This window comes from Sus scrofa, chromosome 9 (genome assembly GCF_000003025.6).
Source record: "Sus scrofa isolate TJ Tabasco breed Duroc chromosome 9, Sscrofa11.1, whole genome shotgun sequence".
Lineage (NCBI taxonomy): Eukaryota > Metazoa > Chordata > Mammalia > Artiodactyla > Suidae > Sus > Sus scrofa.
The window spans coordinates 88,873,968-88,899,062 of record NC_010451.4 but is presented as its reverse complement, the minus strand read 5'-3'; the positions used below and the strand labels follow the sequence as shown (position 1 = coordinate 88,899,062).

Genomic DNA, 25,095 nt, shown 5'->3' with positions numbered 1-25,095 from the left:
TTCTCCATAGTGGTTGTTCAGCTTACATTCCCACCAAGAGTGCAAGAGGGTTCCCTTTTCTCCACACATCCCCCACCCTAGCATTTGTTATTTGTGGACTTCTTAATGATGGCCATTCTGACTGGTGTGAGGTGGTATCTCATGGTAGTTTTGATTTGAATTTCTCTTAATAATCACTGGTGTTGAGCATTTTTTCATGTGCTTGTTGGACATATGTATATCTGCCTTGGAGAGATGTCTATTCAGGTCCTTTGCCCATTTTTCCATTTGGTTTTTGGCTTTTTTGCTGTTGAGTTGTATAAGTTGTTTGCATATTTTAGAGATTAAGCCCTTGTTAGTTACATCATTTGAAACTATTTTCTCCCATTCTGTAAGTTGTCTTTGTTTTCTTTTTGGTTTCCTTTGCTATGCAAAAGCTTGTCACTTTGATTAGGTCTCATTGGTATATTTTTGCCTTTATTTCTGTTGCTTTGGGAGACTGACCTGAGGAAACATTCATAAGGTTGATGTCAGAGAATATTCTGCCTGTGTTCTCTTCTAGGAGTTTGATGGTGTCTTGTCTTATACTTAAGTCTTTAAGCCATTTTGAGTTTGTATTTGTGCATGGTGTGAGGGTGTGTTCTAGTTTCATTGATTTGCATGCAGCTGTCCAGGTTTCCCAGCAATACTTGCTGAATAGACTTTCTTTTTCCCACTTTATGTTCTTGCCTCCTTTGTCAAAGATTAATTGACCATAGGTGTCAGAGTTTATTTCTGGGTTCTCTATTCTTTTCCGTTGGTCTGTCTCTCTGTTCCGGTACCAGGACCACTGTCTTGATGACTGTGGCTTTGAAATAATGCCTGAAGTCTGAGAGAGTAATGCCTCCTGCTTGGTTTTTGTTCCTAAAACAATTGCTAAAGCAATTCTGGGTCTTTTGTGGTTCCTTATAAATGTTTGGATTGTTTGTTCTAGTTCTATGAAAAGTTGCATGGGTTATTTGATAGGGATTGCATTGAATCTGTAGATTGCTTTGGGTAGTATGGCCATTTTTACAATATTAATTTTTCCAACCTAGGAGCATGTAATATCTTTCCATTTCTTTACATCTTCTTTAATTTCCTTGATTAATGAAGGCCATAAAGAAAACAAAGAAGACACTATTTAATGGTTAAAGGATCCATTCAAGAAGAAGATATTACAATCATCAATATATATGCCCCTAATTTAGGAGCGCCCAGATACCTACAACAAATACTAACAGACATAAAAGGAGAAATTGATGGGAATATAATCATTGTAGGAGACTTTAACACTCCACCCACATCAATGGACAGATCCTCTAGACTGAAAATCAATAAGGAGACAGAGATCCTAACTGACACAATAGAAAAGTTAGACTTAATTGACATTTTCAGGACATTATATCCAAAAAAATCAGAATATACATTCTCCTCATGTGCACATAAAACATTTTCAAGAATCGATCACATATTGGGGCGCAAAACTAACCTCAACAAATTTAAGAGTGTATAAATCATTTTTTCTTATACTTATTTGCCATTTATTTTTTTAGCGAGATCTTTGATTAGATCTTTGGGTTATTTGTTTCCTTATTGTTGGGTTTTAAGAGTTCTTTGTATATCTTGAATACAAGTCCTTTATCAGATATATGATATGCAAATATTTTGATGTCATATTACACATGAAGTTTCCTGTCTTTTTTTGTAACATATTTTTTGAAAAGTTAAACTCCTAGTTTCCAGGTGTGTAATAGTTTGAAGCAGCGAAGAAGCAACAGCACTGAGATCTCAGTGAACCTGCTGACAGTAACTTTCTGGAAGTAATTTCTAACAAAGGATGAGAGTTCTGGTTCAAGACTCAAATGATGCAGCTGATCAGCCGCCTAGTGGTTTCATTTCTACAATGTTATTATATCACCAAGTGCATAGGGGACAGTGATTCCTGGTCAAGTAAAGTCAGATAGCACAGTAGGGGAAGGACGTTATAATCCATCATCGGCCCTGGAGGAGAAGAAAAGGGCCTTTTCTGCTGATTCGGAATCATTCCAGTGGTAGATGATGAATAGAGAAGTCATTTGGATGTTATAATAGTGAAAATCCTGGCAATGGGTCAGAAATGTATCATCTTAAATACTTCAGTGGGAAAAACATACAGCCTTAGAGTCTCACTTTAAGCCTTAAATAAAATTTAATCTTCCTATTCTTAAGAAATAAATGAGATAATAATTTAGTGAGCCTCAAAACTAGCATGAAGAAATAAATCTCCAATAAGATAGGGATCCTTCTTTACTATCTCCATTCCTTAACTAGAATATGCTGCAAGGAACACAGTATTATGAAGTGTGTCTAAAGAAAATTGAAAGTCAGTCAATATAAACAGCTAGAATGCCAAAGACTCAATTGACAACTTAAAAATCCTAATTAATGTGCCCCCAAATGCAGCTGAGCTAGCCAGATCTTAATGAGACACATGTGATTCCTAGTCAGCATGCACGTGGCGTAAGTTTTCCCCCAAATGTCCAAGTCCAAGCGTTCAAGGCCAAATGAGCAAATATGAAGTCTTCAGCAAATTTTTTGTCTGGGATCTGCCTGCTGTCCCATTAAGATTTCAATTTACCTTGTCCCTTCTTGACTGCCATTCACCAGCACTTCTTAAATTAGATGTTAACAAAGTTTTCTTAGTACAGCAGAACTATTGTGGTGAATAGAAAAAAGAGAATGCAAATATGCGGATTTTAGAAACTAATTTTCAGACTTGCCAGTCAGGTATCCAACTCCCAGAAAGGTAGCAACCATCTCCACACCTGGATGTCATTAAACTTTCATACCACTTTTTATGCCAAGGTGGAATCTGAGCTGAACTTGGACAATCAAGATCTAGCAACCACCTGGGAAAACATTGCTGAAAAAGTAAATTTTGGAAATTTTGCTCTCTAAGTTTATACCAGTATCTTTTCACATAAGTGAAAAAAAGAACACTGCCTGTTGCCACTGCTTAACTGACAACATTTTTAATTCAGTAAGAGGAGGTAGTTTCTACCATTTTTTTTAAGAAATGAAGTCTTTAATGAAGTGAAAATTAAATAATCTTATGAACTTGATCACAATAAGCATGAAAAATTCTATATAAAGAGCACCTCCTATGGGCTGGGCAGGAACAGTGTCCTTGATGGGTGTTTCAAGTTTATTGACAAGACTTGCCTGGGGGAAAAAAAAAAGGAATGTATATAAATTAGTGTTTACTTTCTAGTTTCCCTCTCACAGTCTCTGTATGACAGTGTTTGTAATTGGGAAAAAAAATTACTTCCTCCAGGGAGGTAATCTTGAAGGGAAGCAAGTATAGCCTGTTCAATAAAGTACATTCAAATTAAACAATTATAAATTTGGAAAAAATAACTCTTACTATTTTAAATGCAAACAGTAATATTCAACAAGACAAATCTTATGCCCTTCACAAGGGGATACATCAAAATTTCCTAGGGGAAAAACATATTTTTATATTATAATAGTATGTAGCCAAGGTCTTAAAAAGGTTTAAAATAATTTATCACAAGGTATGACTATTTTTAAATGGCTTTTAAAAATAGACATATCACATTTAACTTATGTTCAAGGACTTCAGAGTTTTCAAAGGACCATCACCTAAATGTTACCATCACAGTGTTGTTTAAAACATTCAGAAATTTTCATCTGGCAAAGTGTAATGTAACTAATAAGCAAGATGAGAAAATCCAACTCTTTCCTTTATAGCTGTATATACCTATGACCCATTTTTGCATAACTTTGCACAACCATTTATTTGGCCCCACAGCATTCTCTGTTTACCAAATCATCTTTTATTTAATATAGTAGTTTATTAAGAACTTGAAAAGCCTACAAAATGCAAACCCTTGTTCCCTAAGAAGTTTCTGTTCATCTTGGTAGTTTAAATTATTCTGAGAGAGTTTATGGGGAACATGAGTGAATATTCCATTAATGGATGGAAATCTTCTTCCATTAAGGAAAGCTAGATGAGCATGCCAAAGGCTCTGAAGACTTTTCAAAAAAAAAATTCCCAAATGGTTTTAGGAAATGACATCATTCCAGTAAGTGCATTGTCCTTCAAAGGCAAAATTTTCTTGAATCTATGAATTGTTACAAGTTTATCCTTCTAAGATATCCACAGTGTGGTCACTTATGTTATAGTTTATGGCATGCTATTTCTGGCTAGCCTGCTGTTTACCTCTTTTCTCTCTGCCAGAAAACTTTTGGACCTAGCTCATCATCCCCACAGGGATGACACTTTTATATGATTTTTGCCACCTGTCCTCTGTCTGGCCTTCTTCCTTAGCTCCACAGAAATGAGAGATTACCTACCACTCCCCAAATCCCCCATTATTTAGTATTTCTGAGAGCATTAGGGTTAGTTACTATGAGCAATGCCTACCATCCATCGAATCGCAAGTAATATAGCAACTAGATAATAATTGCTAAGTACACACCATCTTCCTGAGTGTATCATGTTGCCTGGAGGTAGAAAAAGAGGAAGTAACTCTGATGATTTTCTCAGTTAAGCATTTGTATTCAATACAGAAAAACTTTTGACACTGAAGATCATAAAACCCTGAAAGTGTAATAGGTTTTTCCAGAAGACAGATAAGTTAGAGTTATGAGACTTATGTTTTCTTATTATTATCTCCTTTTACCAACTAGGAAAGATTCAGTTAACCTTACTTCTGCTTATCAATGAGGCTAAACATATTTTGGATCCTTACTGTAGAGTTAAGGATCAGGGAGAGGGAGAGAATGAGGGATGTGTTTTTTTTAACTCCAAAATACTATCAGACATCCCCATTGATCTTCAAGATTAGAAACAATATAGTGCACACTCTAAAATAAAAACAGTGCTACATCCGAATTTGAAAAAGTTTATGGTTTTTAATATACACTCTTGGGGCATGTAATTTATCATTTGTTATTTAAATTATAGCATTAATGAATTCAAGTCATAAACTGAAATTGATTTTTAATTCATTCCTCTAAAGAATATTGTCAATTACCTAAAATATTTGTGTATTTTGTTTACACAGAAAATGAGTGTTTATTTCTAGATGTGTTTTATAACATCAACTTTTATATATTAAAAAAGTTTTATCTTTTTCTATTTCTTAGCTTAAAAATAAAGCTTTTATATTTCATAGACTTTTAAAGATAATAACACATCCTGAATTATTGCTAGCATCCTCTCTTCTAATTAAACATATTTGTGGTAACAATTTTGATAGATATTCATAGTGTTATAGAGCCACCTTCAGAGCATTGACTCTTAATTAGAAATTTAAGACTCTAAAAACCACTCCCTAGGTTTAGATTTAAAATAAATCAGACACATACAACACACTATTTATTCTGAAGCATTTAAAAATTAATCACTATATGGTCAATATAACATATTCTAAGAACATCAGCTAATTAAATTTAAATTCTAGAGCAAGAGATATTTGATATTTAAAAATTCGTATCACCATAAACATCTTCAGATTATTATCAGTTAACAGAATATTATTATTTAGTTTTTGAAATATGCATGATTATTAGTTTCAGTTCAGTTAGACTGTTAATTTCTACTTCAAGAGGATAAATGGGAAAAAATGTTTATAAAGTTGAAACTGTAAAACTCAGTTAAAAATAAAGATATCTGTAGTAAGAACTTAATAGTAATATAATTCTGTTGATAATAAAAACAAGAATGGTAATAATTTACCATTATTTTAATTAACTATTTTCTTACTGGTGGTATATTTTAATAAATAAGATACCAAATATAGTGAATATCTTGCAGATCATGCTTCATTTCACCTCTCAAGAATTAACTGATGCCCACTCCATTTTCTTGAAGGTATTTTTATCTTGCTTTATAGAATCTCTGTATCCTCCTCATTTTCCTCTTGAATTTCTGGAGATTGCTCAGTGTTCTTTGCTGTCACTGCTTCTTCTGCCATTCTTTTACATATTGACAATTCTCTGGATTCTTTCCAGCCAGGGCCCTCTCTCTCACTGGGTTTATTAGCCATTTATAAGTCTTCAACTGTCATCTATATGACTCCCAAATCAAAATTCCCACCCCCAAATGTAGGTCTGACTACCCACCATCTACTTACTTGAGTGTTCCATAGCAATTCAAAATCAACACATCCCAAGCCAGCAAATCTTGTACTCCAGTTTGCAGTGGTCAAGGCACTGACACATGCATTGTATTTAATTCCTTTGTCTTCCCCTTACACATCAACTGTTTCCAAAATACATTGATTATAACACCTAAACATAAGAATCCATTCCCCATTTCCATCATCAAAGATACCATCCTAGTCATAGGAAGCCAATATTTCTCGGCAGAGTTTCCATAGTATCTTCCTACATGAGCTCCCTGCATCTAATATAATATTACAAAATTAAACTACATAGTCACCAAACTCTCCAAATGGAAATCTCAGCTTGTTCCCCTCATTCTTGAGCTTCTTTAACTACCTTTGCATAGAGTCCTGAAGTCTAAGGGCCTTCATGTTCTCACCTCTGCTTACTTCTCTGGCCTTCATTTCCTAATTCATTGTTTACTTGTTTATTTTTGAGTTTTTCCAGATTTACTGAAATATAATTGAAATATAACATTGTGTAAGTTTTAAGTGGTACAATATGATGATTTGATACTTGTTTATACTGCAAAATTATTACACAATAAGGTTAGTTAGCATACCCATCACCTCACATAATCATATTTTTTGTGTACATGGTGAAAATATTTAAAATCTACTCTTCCAGCAACTTACAAGTGTATAATACAGTATTGTTAACTGCAGTCACCATGCTGTACACTAGATCCCCAGAACTTATTCATCTCATAAACTGGAAGTATGTACCCTGCAGTCAACATCTCTCCATTCCCTCCAACCCCAGCATCTGGTAACTACCCCTCTACTGTCTGTTTCTGTGAGTTTGATTATTTGTTTTTATTCTTATTATTATTTTCAGATCCCACACATAAGTGAGTGAGATCATTACAGTATATGCCTTTCTCTGACTTATTTCACTTAGTAAAATGCCTTTGAGATCCATAATGGCTTGAATGCTCCTTTCTTTTATGGCTGAATAACATTCCGTCGTCTGTATGTACTACAGTTTATGAATCCATTCACTCACTGGACGACATCTTGGCTGGCTTCCAAGTTTTGACAATTATGAATAAAGCTGCTATAAACATTTGTATGCAGGCTTTTCTGTGGACATAAGTTTTCATCTCCTTTGGGTAAATATCAAGGAACACAATTGCTGGGTCATATGTATGGCAAGAGCATCTATAGTTTTGTAAGTAACTGACAAAGTCCTTTCCAAAATGAACATACCATTCCCACCAGCAGTGAATAAGACTTCCTGTTGCTCCACATTCTAGCAGCATTTAGTATGTCAATGTTCTGGATTTTGGCCATTCTAATATATGTAATAGAATAGTTCATTTTATATTTTATAAAAGATGCCTCTTCTCATTTGATAATAATGCATAAGTAATAAACTAAATGTGTAGATAGCAACAAAGGGAATTCTGCCTGAAATGAGGCTTGAAATTTTTAAATAAATCAAAATAACAAAGTATGTGTTAGTGTGAGTACTCTATATTTTCATAAATTTTCAGATTGACACATCAAATGTAAAAGTGTAATTTGACTGCATTAGAGGGATAATGAACCACTTGTCCACTTTATGGACAATGATTGTCCCTTAAATACATCTATACATATTCGAACATCAATTTTTTATCACAAACTAAAAGTATGTGAAGAAAAGCAATACAGGAAATATTAACAGATTTTGAAAAAATATTTTTAAAGAAAACTTGGAATTTTCAAAATTTTAAGTTATTTCTTAAAATACTGAGAAAGGTCTTACTCCCAGTATTACAAAAGAGAAAACCAAATTTCAGCCAAACTAATCAAGGACTTGAAAATCCCTCAATACCAGTTTAATTCAGGTGATATTTAAAAGTCAATATTTCTCTTTAAGATTCTATGTCATATAATAACCTATATGGGAAAAGAATATGAAAAAGAATGGATACATGTGTATGTATAACTGATTTACTTTGAAATCAGTTATTCAAAGTAAATCAGTGTACTTGAAACTAACACAACTCTATAAGTCAACTATACTCCAACAAAATTTATTTTAGATTTTTTTTAAAAATGAAAAAATGATTCCATGGCATAGAAATTCCACCCACTCTCCAACAAGATAGAATCCATATTTATTGCATGTTCTAAGGGAAACAGGTGACCTCAAAGTCCTAGAAATAAAGTTAAAATGATAATGGATACAGCATATACAATGAAACCGAGATAAATTATTTGTTCCATTTTTGTTTATTTTATTGAATCCAGACTCTGATAGAAATTGTATGAGTACAATGGTGACTCAGCTACAGTTCTTCTCTTCTAGGTACTAATAATGTCCACAGAGAAGTACAAAATACTTAAATATAATCTAATTTTTAAAATAACAAGTGTCATCAGAGGGATACAGGTAAAGCATTAGATTAATTTAAAACAGGATTACTTCTTGCAGAAAGCCTTTGTAAATGAGGGCTCATAAGCAGGGCCTTTAAAGTATGGCTTAGATACAGACAGATTATGAAAAAGTTCTATTAGGGAAAAGAAACAACTTGAGCAAAGGAAAAGGAATACAAGTGTGAAAGTATAGGATATAAATAGAAAAGGGCAAAAAGTTCAGTTTATTTAGACCATAGAATAATTGAAATGCTATAGTAGACAATGCTTGAAAATATATGTTGGGTCCAGTTTTTAGAGGACCTTGAATAGCATTGTAAGTGAAGTTCTTTAATTCAGGTGACTAAAATACAAATTATATAATGAAGTTGATTGAGAGCTACCATTAAGATTAGATGAAAATACACTAGTTCAGATCAGTATAAAGACCAGTTCTCTTTTAAATATATAGCATTCCTCTTCAGAGAAGCATCAAAGATTAATGCTTTTCAAGCCAGCATTAGCAAGGGCATGGAATATTTGCACAACCCTTTATTCTCATTTTCGGTTTATCTTCGTTTACTGAAATAAGAATGTATCACCTTCAATTATTTGACATTTATTCGCTTGTAAGAAAAATTTGTTTATATGCCCATGCCAAATTTTCTGTTTTTCACAAAAAATACTTTCAACTATTAATATTATTAGAAGTGTTATTCATTGAGTGTCTGTAATATCGCAGACACTATGACAAGCCTATTACAATATATCATGTCATTTATGTCTCATAACAAGTCTACTACAAATATAATATTATTGTACTAATTTTACACTTAATAAATCTAAGGATCTGTTTCATTGTGTTATAACTAACATATTAAGAGAGATAAGATTTGAACACAGGACATTTTGACTCCAAAATAAGCATAGTCTATTTACTATAACAGTGATTGAAAATTCAGTAAATTCAACTTCTGCTTTTTTCTTGCATAAAAAAACTATACATTTTATTAGTCTGGATTGCATTTTCCAGTACATTCTGTTATTTAAACTTCCATATTAAAGATCTTAGACGAAATTTCCTTTTTTCCCCTTTTTCCCTTTTTTCCACACATATAAGGATCTATTCCTCCAGAATCAGTACCTCATATGAATTTGTGGTTGCTAGAGGAAGTGTTCAAAATACTTACTGATATAGCATGGCAACAACCAGTTAGAACAGACCACTGAGCACTTAGGCTCAGGCATAAACAAACATAATGGCAGCTCTGATACCAACCAGCTGAAATACATCTCTTGTCCATTTCCCACTGCAATTGATAAACTATATTGCCATCCAAATTCCCAATTGACTATGTACAATTGTACTGGCTGTCATAACAAATTTTGACTCTTAAAGGATTCATGCAAGGAATAGTGTAGGGACTTTGAAGAGATCTACACTTTATGCTCCCTGCATCCTCAAGTAATCCCTCACCTCTTAGTCTGTTTTCTCCAGTAGAAACAGGGATCGCAACACCTACCCTTCAGATACTTATAAGGATGAAATTAATGTATGTCCAGGGACTCATAGCTGCTGACACAGAGAGGCACAATCCTGGATGCTAGTCTTTACTCCTGATAGTCCCTGCACTGGTTCTCCTCTTTCTGTTTCTCCAGCTTCTACTTCTTTTGTGGGCTGATGTAAAGAAATGCTCCAAAGGGGAAAAGATCTCTGTTCCAAAATAAAGAGATAGGCAATATGTTTTATTTGTAATTCTTTTGTATTAACCTTATTCTAAATTCTGTTTTCTGCTCTTACCTAAACTTAGCAGTCATGGCTGGTTTTCATCATATTTATATACCTGAAACCTCGAGGGGAAAAAATGGGCCAAAGTGTCTCCAGACAATAATTCAGGACCCTTTGGTCTTATAAAATTAAACCTGCAGTAGAATTCTCCTTAAAGACCTTTCTTCATAAGCCCCAGCCCTTAAATGATCATTCTCAAAGGATCTGCTCTTAGTCATCTTTTGCTTGCTTTGTACACTTATTCTCACCTATAACTTCAAGTTACATCTCCCGGTTCAACGCACCCCTCTTCTGAGATCCACATCTGAGTTTTGCTTTACTATTTATCACATCTTGAATATCTAAACAGTGTTATTTCGACCTCTTCAAAACTGTATGTCACATCCCCTACCAAATCTTGTTTTTAATACCCACCTAGTTAGCAAAATCAGAAACCTGGGAATCACAAGAATTTCTCTATATGTTGTCATCACTATCCCCAGATAAGACTTATTTGTTTCACATTTATCATTTATTCACACATTTATTTATCAAGTTATTCAATGTGTATATACTGAGTGGCTCTTATGCTCTAGATACACTGAGGAAAATAAGAAAGAAAAATGGGTTTGGTCCCTGCCCTCCTGGAGGAAAAGGGAAGAATCAAGGTGGATGACTTAATGATTTTTATGAGACTGAAACTGGAGAAATGTGTGATTTGTGCAGCACTCTAGTCTTCCTTTTGTTGTAGTTCATTGTTTATATGCCTTTCTTTTCCTCCTTTCAGGCTTGTAAAGGAAGGAACCATGTGTCATTCATCTCAGCAGAGTGCCTTTCACCTAATCATGATTAATAAATGTTTATTGAATTAAAAGAGTGAGATGGAGTAAATGCTGAAGTGAAATGATGACCAGATATGATAAATAATCTCCTCTGAGATACACATACACAAATTTTCCACTTCATGTGTTTAAAAGCAGTTAAAACTTGTTAATAATCTATTCTGCTGTGCTTTTAAGCATACATGAATGGTGTAAAGCAAAGGTTTAATGACAATATTTCACTGAGGAAAAGTCAAGGACAGTGAGACAAAATACTCCTTGAATCACCACATGGTTTGGGAAAGAAGAAATACTCCCTCTCAATATTCAAACACTTCCTTAACTGGGTTATTAGTAATGGATCCTCTCCCTTATGATGTGTTATGGATTTATCCCTAAAAGAAATCACAGTCATCCAGTAGCTGAGAACAAGGCCAAGACCTCTGTGGATCCCACAATAATAGCCTTCTAGAAGCATTGCTTCCCACACAATGGAAAGAAGCTATTTTGTTTCTAGTCACAACAGGGTAGGACTGTTATTTGCCCAAGCATAAGGCTCAAGTCTGACTCTAGGAAAGAATGAATAATGAGATAAGAGAATTACTTCTCCATTCTTTGCACCTGACAGGATATATTATTATTATATTTTTAAATATGATCTATCAGTATGGACAAAGAGTTGAAATAATGCCAACGGAAAAAAATAATGGGTGTATTCCATTTCAGATCACTGCTGATTTGTAAACTGTTCTGTAATCTGCTTATCGCTTTCTGCACTGGTATAAAAATAGCATGTTCAGTGTGTTTTCCCTCCTAAGGATACTGGGGAGGAGCTCAGTGAAAGTGAAGAGAATAGAATGAGTGATGAAATGTTTACCATGAAATTTCAGGTCAACAAATAATGTGATATTTCCACACTTGACTAATTCACATTTCTTAAGAGCTATTTTTAAATCTGTTCCTCCTTCTCTATTGAATTTTCCTGTGTTCAAGGGAGTCTGACGCATACAGAAAACATTTGTATTGACATTTCTAAAACAAATTTACTCATTCATTTGATAAAGTATTTCTGATTCATATCTACACTCTTGGTATGTAGTAACACTACTTTGCTTATATATTAGTTGACTACTCTTTCTTGTACTATGCTTAGAAACTTATGATTGCTTGTTTAGGAGAGAATAGTGTTCATACATGCTTCCTCTAAAGAAGGAACAGCTTAAGCAAGACGCATCTTAAAAACATGCAGAGTAAAATATGTCAGAAATAGAAAGACATATACTGTATGATCTCACATGTAGAATCTGAAACAAACTCAAAGATACAGGGAATAGATTGTGATTGCTAGAAGCAGAGGCTGTGGAAAGGAGGTGGGCAAAGTGGGTGAAGGTGGTAAAAAGGTAAAAATTTCCAGTTTTTAGACAAATAAATGAGTTCTGGTGATGTAATAGATAGCATGGTGACTGTAGCCAATAATACTGTGTTGTATATTTGAAAGTTGCTGAAGAATAGATCTTAGAAGTTCTTATCACAATATAAAATAATGTGTGACTATATATAGTAATGAATGTGAGCTAAACATATTGTGGTAATCAGTTTGCAATATATACATATATCAAAGCAGTATGTTGTACATCTAAAACTAATTTGGTATTACATTACAGTTAAATAACAATTTAAAAAAACTCAGATCTCATCTACTCTACTGAAATAATAATTATACCTAATGGATGTAAATGTGGATATTTACTATCAAATCCAAATCTAAGTCATATCCTTAAAAATTCAAGAGCCCCAATTTTGTATAGTCTTGTAAATTTGAATAAATTAGAGCCTCAGTGTATAAATTAGCTCCATTTCCTTCATCTGAGCTCCAAATAATTCAAATTAGCTAGTACTCATTTGTTAAGCTTTCATTTCTATTGGGAAATTTCTAAAGGCATATTGTCAGAAAAGGCAGGGTTGTAAATCAGAAATTAATCATGTGCAGATAGAAATCTAAGATTGTATTTTATAATGATAATTGGATCAATTAAAAATATAAATCTGCCAAACCAATTGTTTATTATTGTTCATTGGTCATATAGATAAACCACCACAGTAATAGTTTCCCTCTTTTCAACCATTTATTTCTTCTTTATATGGGTATAATCCAAATCTCTTTACTATAAAAAATGAAACAAAACAAAGATGCATGTTTAGATTTTGAGTAGATATCAAAATATGCCTTGAATCACCATCTGGTTTGGTAAATTATTGTCTGACCAGCATCAATAATCTCTACCCCATGTCTGGTAACTTCAGTTTTCCTTTGAAGAACCATTCCTCTCCATTCTCAGTCTCTGTGGTCATAATCAGACTGACCTCATCCATTATCTGCATTGGCTAAGCAGAGTAACTATGATTTGTCCAAAATGTGCACAGGATACAGCTTGAACTTGAGTCCCACCTTAAACTTTCACTGATTGGAAGAGGCATCTCTTTCTCCTGCTATTTCTAAACTTCTTGAAAATAAGTGGATTTTCCAAGGCCATTGCTAGGGAGATCTAATCTGAAAAAGAGAACCAGTCCAAAAGAATGTAGAACTCAAATGTGGAAAAAGAGCTATTTCCCCAAAATCATTGTTGAGTTCCTAGATATACCTGTGACCAGAACTGCAGAAAACTATATAACACTGATGAAAAAAATCACACATGCAAATAAATGAAAAGACATTCCGTGATCATGGACTGAAAGATTCAACTGATTTGAAGATTCAACTGATTCAAAATGTTTCCACACAAAAGCCTGCACATAAATATTTATAAGAGTATTGTTTATGATTTCTAAGAGGTAGATGAATAGATAAACTGGTACAACTGTACAATGGAAGATTCTCTGATAAAAGAAATGAGCTGTCAAGACATGAAAAGACATGTTTTTTCACATAAATGTGTGATACATTTATATATGTAACATATTGTATATTATAATATCATTATATAAAATTACATATATATTATAATTTTAATATGTTTATCATGCTTAGCACAGTGCTTGGCTCATGATTGTTACTCAGAGGATGATAGTGGTGGTGGTAGGAGTCATAATTGAGCACATAATCAGTGATAGTAATTATTTAATAATAACAGTAAAAGATAGGTACTGTAGAATCACATTGGAAACCCATTGGGCAGTATCTATCAAAGCTGAATATTTTTACAACCTATGCTCCAGCAATTCTGTCCCCAGGAGGTGTAAACTTGTGTGTTTTATCTCTGAAATATGTACCTATTTCACCAAATTGTGTATATTAAAATGTTCATAATGGTACTATTTTTTATTATTTTAATTTTTTAATTTTTTTTTTTTTAGGGCTGTACCCATGGCATATGGAAGTTCCTAAGATAGGGGTCAAATCACAGCCACATCTGTGACCTACACCACAGCTCACAGCAATGCTGGATCCTTAACTCACTGAGCAGGGACAGAAATCGAATTCCATGTCCTCAAGGATTCTAGTCAATTTTGTTATCGCTGAGCCACAGTGGGAACTCCCATCATAGTACTATTTCCAATAGCCCAGATCTAGAAATTTCTAAATTCCTATCAACAATAGAGGGGGTAAATAACTTGTATATTTGCAGTTTATGGAATAGCATGCAGCAATAAAATAATGATATAGAACTACATATAAGAATATGGAAGAATTTTATGAATATAATGTTAAGCCAAAAAAGCCAAATATAAGAGAGTATAATATATACTTCTACTGATACAAAATACAAAAGCAGGAACAAAATGCGTGCTGTTAGAAGTCAGGATTCTGGTTACTTTTGGAGTGTTGTGGGGTGAACGGTTACTAGACATGGCATAGGGGAGCTTCTGAGGTTTTGGTCTGAGTGTTGGTTACATGTGTATTCAGATTCCTAAACCCAGCCAGTTTATACACTTAATGTACACTTTTCTCTGTGTATTATACAACAAAAAAAGTTAAAAACATTGAAGACATTCTGATGTCATGTAAAGGTCACTGCGTTTATGGAAGCTGCCAGTAACTAGCTATAAGAGCCTGAGCTACTTGACTTCTAAAACAGAATTTATCCATTTATAATATATCACAGGGTTATTGCGAGGATTAATACAATTAAAGTATGTGCAAACATCACAAAGGCACTCAACTGGTATAAACCGTGCCTATCTACGTAAGATTTCAGACTGCTGAATTGTCAGTATCAGTGATGTGGTGAAATGAATGATATATTATTCATTTTCAATTAATTTCTATATTCTTTATCCAGAGAATGATTGCCTCAAGCTCAGTCATCAAGGGGTGCTGTTTTTATGAGCTTGTGTCACATAGCATGACTGCCAAGTGGACATAAAATGGAAAAAGATAAAATTTGCTTTCTCACAGTGTCAAAGGATGCCAGTGCTATTTTAGGCAGTGTGTCATGGTGAGAGGATTATTATCACTTTGAACATGACTGTGTTAAAGTTACACCTGGAAAACTCTTCTTTTTTTCCTTTTGGTACCTCAGGAGCTTCCAGCAGTAGGCCAATTGTGGGAAACCTAGGAACCATGAAGTTGCATACCTGTAAGAAAAATTTTTAAAAGAAAGATAATTGGTAAAAAATGCATCTAGTTTTGCTTTGTCAGTGAGAATGAACATAAGAGGTCATCAATATGGGAAAGGTATAAATTTTAAAATAAGGGTAAATGATTACAGTCAAGTGTAAGAAGTTATATCTGTGAATAATAGGATATCATTGTTAAAGGAAAAATTTAGATTAAACACCAGAAAGAAGAGTATCAACTATGGAATAGTCATTTAAAAGAGGTAATGTGAACACCATTTCTCAAGACAGTCCATCAAAAGCAGGCTATGCAGCCAGAGGATAAGTTGCAGGGAATATTACTTCGCTAATGAGTTAGTTTAGTTTAGCATCTAAAATACTGAAATTGGTCTCATTTAAAAATACATTACAAGGAGTTCGCACTGTGGCTCAGTGGGTTAAGAACCCAACATTGTCCCCGTAGGATGCAGGTTTGATCCCTGGCCACGTTCAGTGAGTTAAGGATCCAGTGTTGCCACAAGCTGCTGTGTAGGTCACAGATGTGGCTGGAATCTGGTGTTGCTGTGGCTGTGATATGGGCCAGCAGCCGCAGCTCCAATTTGACCCCTAGCCTGGGAACTTTCTTATGCTGCATATGTGGCCATAAAAAGAAAAATAAATAATTAAAAATACACTAAGAGATGCCTGATTTTGGATATACATATTTTTGGCCTTTAACTTGTCTTGCTATCAATTGTTTATCTCCAAGTGGGTAGAAAAGAAAGATAAAAGATCTATATTATAGAGTATGTTAATGTGTCTCTGTCATGTCATTAAAACCAATGATTTTTTAAAGTTTTGAGTGGGAAAAAAAAGCACAGGTTTTTCCGTTCTATTCTCAGCTCATGAAACAAGGCTTATAGGCAGGCAGTAAATATTTTTTGGATAAATGATGAAAAGATTGAACATAGGGGAAAATACATATACCTAAATTAGTTTCAGTATTTAAATAGAAAATGGACAAATTATTAGGACCTGCCAAATCCAATTTTCAGCACCATATTGAATCCTAGATTCTGTTAGGTTATTTAAGTGCCTGAAATAAGTTCAATCCTTATATATTTAGAAATCCATTATTTAGTCTTTTCTTATTCCTTAAATCTCTTTGAAGGTCAAAGAAAAGTACAGTACAGTATTAAATTTCCCTTGTAGAAATAAAAATACACTAACAATTTCTAATTCTACCAAGCTCTACTTACCAAAATTTTTGTAAATATTATTGACCATATAGAATAATAATAAAAAACCATACTAGGTGAAATGGACAAGTTATTGTCTTGCTGGGACAAGGAAGGAAATCATGGAGGAAATCTGTTTTTCTTTTCTTTTTTTTTTTTTTTTTTGTATTTTTTAGGGCTGCACCTTCAGCATATGGAGGTTCCCAGGCTAGGGGTCAAATTGGAGCTGTTAGCTGCCGCCCTGCACCATAGCCACAGCAACACTGGATCCAAGCCACGTCTACAACCTAAACCACAACTCAGGCAATGTTGAATCCTTAACCCACTGAGGGAGGCCAGAGATTGAACCCACATCCTTATTGATACTAGTTGGGTTCATTAACCACTGAGCCACGATGGAGACTCCCTGTTTTTCTAAATCTCCTCCTGTAATTGAATGTCATGCATATATTGCAAAATATGATCATAAGAATCTAAGACCAATCAATGCCTTATGGGACAATTAAATTCTCATAAAAGGAACATTAGTTCACTCTTTTGGGTCTTCTGGTTTATAAGTTGTCCATTTGTAAAATAGGTATAAAATTTCTCCTCGAAAGTTATATGAGAAACATCACATTGTGCTTTGTTTTGTCTTTTTATTTATTTATTTTTTTCAGGGCCGCACCTGTGGCATATGGAAGTTCCCAGGCTAGGGGTGGAATCCAAGCTGCAGGTGATGGCCTATGCCACAGCCACAGCAACACAGGATACAAGCCATGTCTACAAACTATACCACAGCTCACAACACCACCAGATCCTTAACATGCTGAGAGAAGCCGGGGATCAAACCTGCATCCACACCGGTACTAGTCAGGTTCGTTACTGCTGAGCAACAAGGGGGACTCCATCACACTGTGTTTTAATTCAAATACTTTGACTTAAATCGCTATTTAAATAGTTTCTAATAAAAGTCATTATGATGAAGGGCCACGGAGACATTTTTGTTTTGCCTAAGAATTGTTGAATAATATTTCAAGAGATCATACACAATCCATAAGGTTGAAAAATTGGGGGGCCTTTGTTCATCATGGTCCACTCTGAGAAGGTCATTGTCCAAATCAACCCTGTTCAACCATGGGTCCCCTTTAAGTCCAAAGCCTTAAATATTTTATCATATGAATTAACTTCTCTCCTATGCTTCTAGGATGGTACTGACTATAATACATCCCTGGGAGAACTGATAAAAATATTCAATTTTGTATTAAGCTTGACTTTCTTGTAGAACCTTGGCTGGGAAAGGGTGATCTAAATCCATGTTATCCATTTTAAGCCTACTGCTTGACTACTTACAGCATTCATTCATCTCAGCCACTTTTTAGCCTTTTGGGGCCCATGTACCAGCAATCACGCATAGCAGTTCCATCAGCTGTTTTTCCACCTCCCAGGACCCTTCATGAGAATAAGGACCAGATTTCATAACTCACAGAGAAATTACTTCTTGCACTGTTCCTGATCCTGGCAAAAATCCATTCTTCCCCAATCTCTCTTCAACCCTTCCAAGAGTTCTCCAGTTCTTCCCCCTACCAAAACAGAGACTCTTGGCTCTCTATAAGAATAAAGGAAGTCTCAAAATCAATTTGCTCTTTTGAAGGAGAAAATAGAAATTACCTCTTATTCTTTTTTGAAGCACGTAAGAAACTATAGTGCAAGATAATTTCTCAGTCTGTTTAGACATGTCAACTGGCTCCATGCTCTTAGCCCTTAACTGTTCCTTCCTCATGTACAGTATTTCCTGAGCTTCACAACCTTCCGCAAGTCATGAAAAATAGAGGAAATTATGGGAAATACATGGACCATTGGAGAAAAATGGAGAGCATTTGGGGACATCTCTCTTGGATTTGATTTTAAAAATTACACTTCCTTTTTGTGGCATATTTATGATTTAAAATCATGTAAAGTATGGGGAAATATTTTGAATTTGTATAAAATTTATAGATATAACCTAGAAACAATTTTTTTTTTGTTAAAAAACTACTTGTAACTACTTGCTGTTAACTCGCTAGATTTTAGCCACTCAGAAAGCACTCAATGTTCCTTTCTGCCCTTTTCCTATTATTCTTCTCTGGTCTTTCCTTGAGTTCACGTGCTCACTTTATTCATGTTTCTCTGAGCATGTGTCACCTCCTGGACACTATCTAAACTACCCGTCTCACTTCGTTCCTATACCTTGACTTAATCTTCTTCACTATCTGAAATTATGTCATATAATTATTTGTTGACTTTGTTGTGTGAATCCCCCACAAAACGTAAACTGTTTTAGGACGGATATTCTGTCTTATTATGGAGTATCATCCACAATGGCTAAAATAGTGTCTGGTACATAGAAAGCACTTAATCATTATTAGCTATTATTCATCTTCAGTATTATCTTGTGAATCAGCATTACCCTGACTTTTTGCTCAGATAATGTTTCCAGAGACTGAGCCCATACAGAGAATCTCAAGTCCAGATCTAGTGCGTGGATGAGAGTAAACTAATTAGAATATTTCAGAATGAAAGTTAATAAAACTTTTAAAACTATCATGTAATATCTCTATTCCTAATGTAAGACCCTCAAGAAAAAGTTTGACTTTTTTTTTTTTGCTATTTTAGGGCATATGGAGTTTCCAAGGCTAGGGGTCAAATCAGAGCTACAGCTGCTGGCCTATGCCACAGCCACAGTAACACCAGATCCAAGCCACGTCTGTGACCTACAGCGCAGCTCATGGCAACTCCAGATCCTTAACCCAATGAGCAAGGCCAGGGATCAAACCCGTATCCTCATGGATCCTAGTCAGGTTTGTTAACCACTGAGCCAAAAAGGAAACTCCAGCTTGACCTACTTCTTTAAATCTACTTTTATAAACAGTGTCAATGTGACTGTCCAGCAAATCAATAAACTTGAAAATTTTAGTTCCTGTTGGCTGTGTACAGAGTTCTGAACTGAGCCATTCCTAGGTTATTGAGAAAATGTAAAAACTACTTTTATTCCTCAAGATTTTTCTAATTAAAGATACAGGAAGTGATATAAAATAATAATTTTACTGGTGTCTAAGTTGCCTGAAAAATGAATGGGATTTTGATATTTCTTATTTATTCCCAATAGTTGGTATACTTGCTGACAGGGTATAGCGTTAACTGAGCAGAAATGGTTTTCTTTCTGCAGAAACTTTATGCTTATTCAACCCCTGTGGTATATGATCTACTACACTTATGGTCTGTCACTGGAAGAATAAGCCCTTTCATATTATTGGTTTTCCATATTTCCTTATCATTCCTTAAGGGCAGAGGAATACTTTTCTTTAAAGTTTAAATATTTTTTCTTTAAAAAATCTTCTTAGGGAGTTCCAGTTTTGACTAATTGGTAACAAAGCTGACTAGTATCCACGAGGACACAGGTTCAATCCCTGGCCTCGCTCAGTGGATTAAGGATCTGGGATGGCTGTGAGCTGTGGTGTAGGTTGCAGATGCAGCTTGGATCCCACATGGCTGTGGCGTAAGCCAGCAGCTACAGTTCTGATTCATCCCCTAGCCTGGGAACTTACATATGCTGTGGTTGTGGTACTAAAAAAATGACAAAAATAAATAAATAATCTTTTTAAAATTTGTGATTTATTCCTTGGCTTCTAGAGCTGGGAATATTTAATGTAATAGAACTTTGCTTTCCAGACATTATCATTACTAACTGAAATTTCTAAATTAAATTTTCATATAATGATGTTCTCTGGAGATATTGAGATTCATATGCATTTTCCCACTCATGTTAAGTGACCTGAGACTGCTTTGCTTTTTAGTTCCTGTTTCTTATTGTATGACTTTTTCTAATTAAAAATTAATACAAGTATTTTGTTCCCAATTCAAAAAGTACAGAAAGCATAAAGGAGAAAATAATAAACATCTAAAACATTACACTGCTAAAAAAAAAAGATTGTGTAATTCCTTACAGTGTTCCTTTTGTTTTTAAAGAAAATTATATATTTTTTATATTTAAAAGAAAAAATTCAATTATGTGATTTTTAAACTATAATTTCAAATCATATTTATAGCTGGGTAATGTATGATTTTAAAATACAGTTTCAAGGAGTTCCCGTCATGGCTCAGTGGTTAAAGAACCAGACTCACATTCATGAGGACACGGGATTGATCCTTGGCCTTGCTCAGTGAGTTAAGGATCTGGCATTGCTGTGAGCTGTGGTGTAGGTCGCAGATGCAGCTGGGATCCCGCTTTGCTGTGGCTGTGGCGTAGGGTGGCATCTAGAGCTTCCATTCAACTCCTAGCCTAGGAACTTCTATATGCCATAGGTGTGGCCCTAAAAAGACAAAAAAAAATTTAATATAATTTCAATCATGAATTATTCTATCATAATGACAACTTTTTAAATTTTTTAATGTTTTTACTTAATTTTATTGGAATGTAGTTGACTTACAATGTTATTAGTTTCAAGTATAGAACAAAGTGAATCAATCAGTCATGGATATAAATATATCTATTCCTTTTCCATATAGGTTATTACAAACTATTGAGTGGGTCGTTCTGTGCTATATAGTGGGTTCTTGTTAATCATCTATTTTGTACAGTAGTGTGTATATGTTATTCTCACCCTCCCATTTCTTCCCTCCCCTCAACAGTTTCACCTTTGGTAACCATAAGACTGGTTTTGAAATCTGTGAGTTTGTTTCTGTTTTATAAGTAAGTTCTTTTGTATCATTTTTATTAGATTCCACATGTAAGTGATATCATATATTTATCTTTCTCTTGTCTAACTTACTTCACTCAGTATGATAATTTCTACTTCACTATGAGATTTTAATTGGAAAATTAGGCTGATTTTTAACTTTTTCTCTATAATAATACTATTGTTAACATTCTTATATGTAAATCCTTTTTATCATTGATGAGTATTTTGAGTAAAGGTTAATTTACTAAGGTTAATTTGCAAATGTTAAATTACTAAATCAAAGTATATAAACATTTTTAATACTCGATATATATTGTTAAATATCTTTTAAAGTATTGTACCCATTTATGTTTCCACAGTATTGATGAGAATAACCATTTAACTTTACTCCAATTACACTAATTATAATTTTAAAATAAATTTTTGCCAGTCCAATAGAAGAATTAATGACCAATTGAATATTTTTTTTTTTACTATTGAATCTGAATGTTTTTAACTAATCATTTGTAATATTTTGTTTCATATTGCCTGTTCATACACTGTTAACTTTTCAATCAGGTTATTTTCTTTTTGGTTTAAAATCTCAATTTACATGTGGAGACTAAAACTTTATCATAAATGTTTCAAATTTTTTCCCAGTAATTTTAATTTTTTTTAAAATTTTTTTTCCTGCTGTACAGCATGGGGATCAAGTTACACTTACATGTACACATTTTTTCTTCCCACCCTTTGTTCTGTTGCAATATGAGTGTCTAGACATCGTTCTCAATGCTACTCAGCAGGATCTCCTTGTAAATCTATTCTAAGTTGTATCTGATAATCCCAAGCTCCTGATCCCTCCCTCTCCCATCCGGCAGCCACAACTCTATTCTCCAAGTCCATGATTTTCTTTTCTGTGGAGATGTTCATTTGTGCTGGATATTAGATTCCAGTTATAAGTGATAGCATATGGTATTTGTCTTTGTCTTTATGACTCATTTCACTCAGTACGAGAGTCTCTAGTTCCATCCATGTTGCTGCAAATGGCATTATGTCATCCTTTTTTATGGCTGAGTAGTATTCCATTGTGTATATATACCACATCTTCCAAATCCAATCATCTGTCAATGGACATTTGGGTTTTTTTCATGTCCTGGCTATTGTGAATAGTGTTGCAATGAACATGCGGGTGCACGTGTCTCTTTTAAGTAGAGTTTTGTCTGGATAGATGCCCAAGAGTGGGATTGCAGGGTCATATGGAAGTTCTATGTATAGATTTCTAAGGTATCTCCATAGTGGCTGTACCAGTTTACATTCCCACCAACAGTGCGGGAGGGTTCCCTTTTATCCACAACCCCTCCAGCACTTGTTACTTGTGGACTTATTAATGATGGCCATTCTGACTGGTGTGAGGTGGTATCTTGTGGTAGTTTTAATTTGCATTTCTCTTATAATCAGGGATGTTGAGCATTTTTCCATGTGTTTGCTGGCCATCTGTATATCTTCCTTGGAGAACAGGTCTATTCTATTTTATGTTCTTGCCTCCCTTGTCAAAGATTAGTTGACCATAGCTGTCAGGGTTTATTTCCGGGTTCTCTATTCTGTTCCATTGGTCTGTCTGTCTGTTTTGATACCAGTACCACACTGTTTTGATGACTGTGGCTTTGTAATATTTCTTGAAGTCTGGGAAAGTTATGCCCCCTTCTTGGTTTTTGTTTCTCAGGATTGCTTTGGCAATTCTGGGTCTTATTTGGTTCCACATAAATGTTTGGATTGTTTGTTCTAGTTCTGTGGAAAATGTCATGGGTAATTTGATAGGGATTGCATTGAATCTGTAGGTCACTTTGGGTAGTATGGCCATTTTTAAAATATTGATTTTTCCAATCCATGAACATGGAATATCTTTCCCTTTCTTTACATCTTCTTTAATTTCTTTGATTAAAGTTTTATAGTTCTTGGCATATAAGTCCTTTACCTCCTTGGGCAGGTGTATTCTGAGGTATTTAATATTTTGAGGTGCAATTTTAAAGGGTATTGTATTTTTGTATTCCTTTTCTAATATTTCAGTAATTTTAATTTTGTCCTAAATAAATCAGTGAAGGAACCAAGGAAAGGCAGTCACTATGCTGACCTGATTTTTTATAATTAAATATAAATAGTTGAATAAGTTGAAGTGAATCGTCTTAGAAAAGCAACATCTTATCTCGGTTTTTCATCAGTTCCTTTTTCTTTTCATTTTTTTACATATTCATTAAAGAGATATTTATCAAGTATTTGTTCAGTAAATTTACAAGATAGTGTCAACCCAAAATACAGCAAATAAACATTGACGCAGTGAAATGTATATCCAAATCTCTAGAATACCTAAGAGGAGGCCTTGGCCAGATGCCCTAGTTCTAAGATAGCTGAACTACACAGGATTCTGTTAAAAGAAAAATTCCTGTTATAACCACAAATCCCTCAATTGGGGAAAAATAAAACGATAAAAACTATAGTCTTGTGCCTACCCAGGAATTATTCAGATAAGCATGTATTTTGAGGAAATATGAAAAGCTAAAAAGTGGAGCATATGTAAGATGATGAAACTTTGAGTGACAGGCAACTGGAAATACAGACGGCAGAAAACCAAGAGGCATAAATGAGCAGAGGTTTGCCAAAGACATTAGAAATGACATTTTTAGAAATCTTCAGAACAAGAATGAGGCCAAAATAGGCCCACTGCTTGAGGACTTGGGGATGTAATTCTGGAAGGAATAGCTAATGCATGCAATGACAGAAAGAGGCTCAAAAAGATCTCAGTAGTAAAGAATGAAGGGACAAAGCTAACGAGGTGAAATTAGACAGTGGTAAACAAATCAACCTGCCCTTATGTTACAAAAATCAAGTGTACAAGATTGGGCAAAGAGAACAGTCTACAGGAAAAATACTCTGGGTTTTTCACTGATTGAAGACAATAGATGCAAACTATTGCATTTGGAGTGGATAAGCAATGATGGAGGATAATATGAGAAAAAGAATATATATATGTATAGCTGGGTCACTTTGCTGTACAGGAGAAATTGATAGAACACTGTAAATCAACTATAATGGGAAAAATAAAAATCATATTTTAAAAAGTTCATAAAATAAAAAAAAAGTAAACTCAGTATGAATTGGTGGTTTAGAGTGTGGCCCAAAATATAGGGCACATTTACAAAAATACAGAAGATAATTACCCTCCAGTACTTGGCCCTTATCAGAATATAACTTGTACTTTACACAGTTGTAACTGGTTTTACTTTAGAGAAATAGGAACAAATTAAGACTCACTATTATCAATTACCTGAACTATTTTTTTATTTTATTTTACTTTATTTTGTTTTATTTTATTTTGTCTTTTTAGGGCTGCACTCATGGCATATGGAAGTTCCCAGGCTAGGGATTGAACTGGAGTTGCAGCTGCAGGCCTGCACCACAGCCACAGCAATACTGTAACCAAGCCACATCTGTGACCTACACCCAGCTTGTGGCAACACTGGATCCTTAGGCTACTGAGTGAGG

At 34.3% G+C, this 25,095-nt stretch overlaps 1 long non-coding RNA gene across 1 annotated transcript in view; it reads left to right on the top strand.

Moving 5' to 3' along the window:
- The window catches only part of LOC110255482, a 214,209-nt gene extending 202,487 nt beyond the window's left edge, over window positions 1–11,722 (top strand). The window contains exon 4 of the long non-coding RNA XR_002335851.1: window positions 11,069–11,722. This is a non-coding gene — a long non-coding RNA (uncharacterized LOC110255482). The remainder of the gene's footprint in view (window positions 1–11,068) is intronic.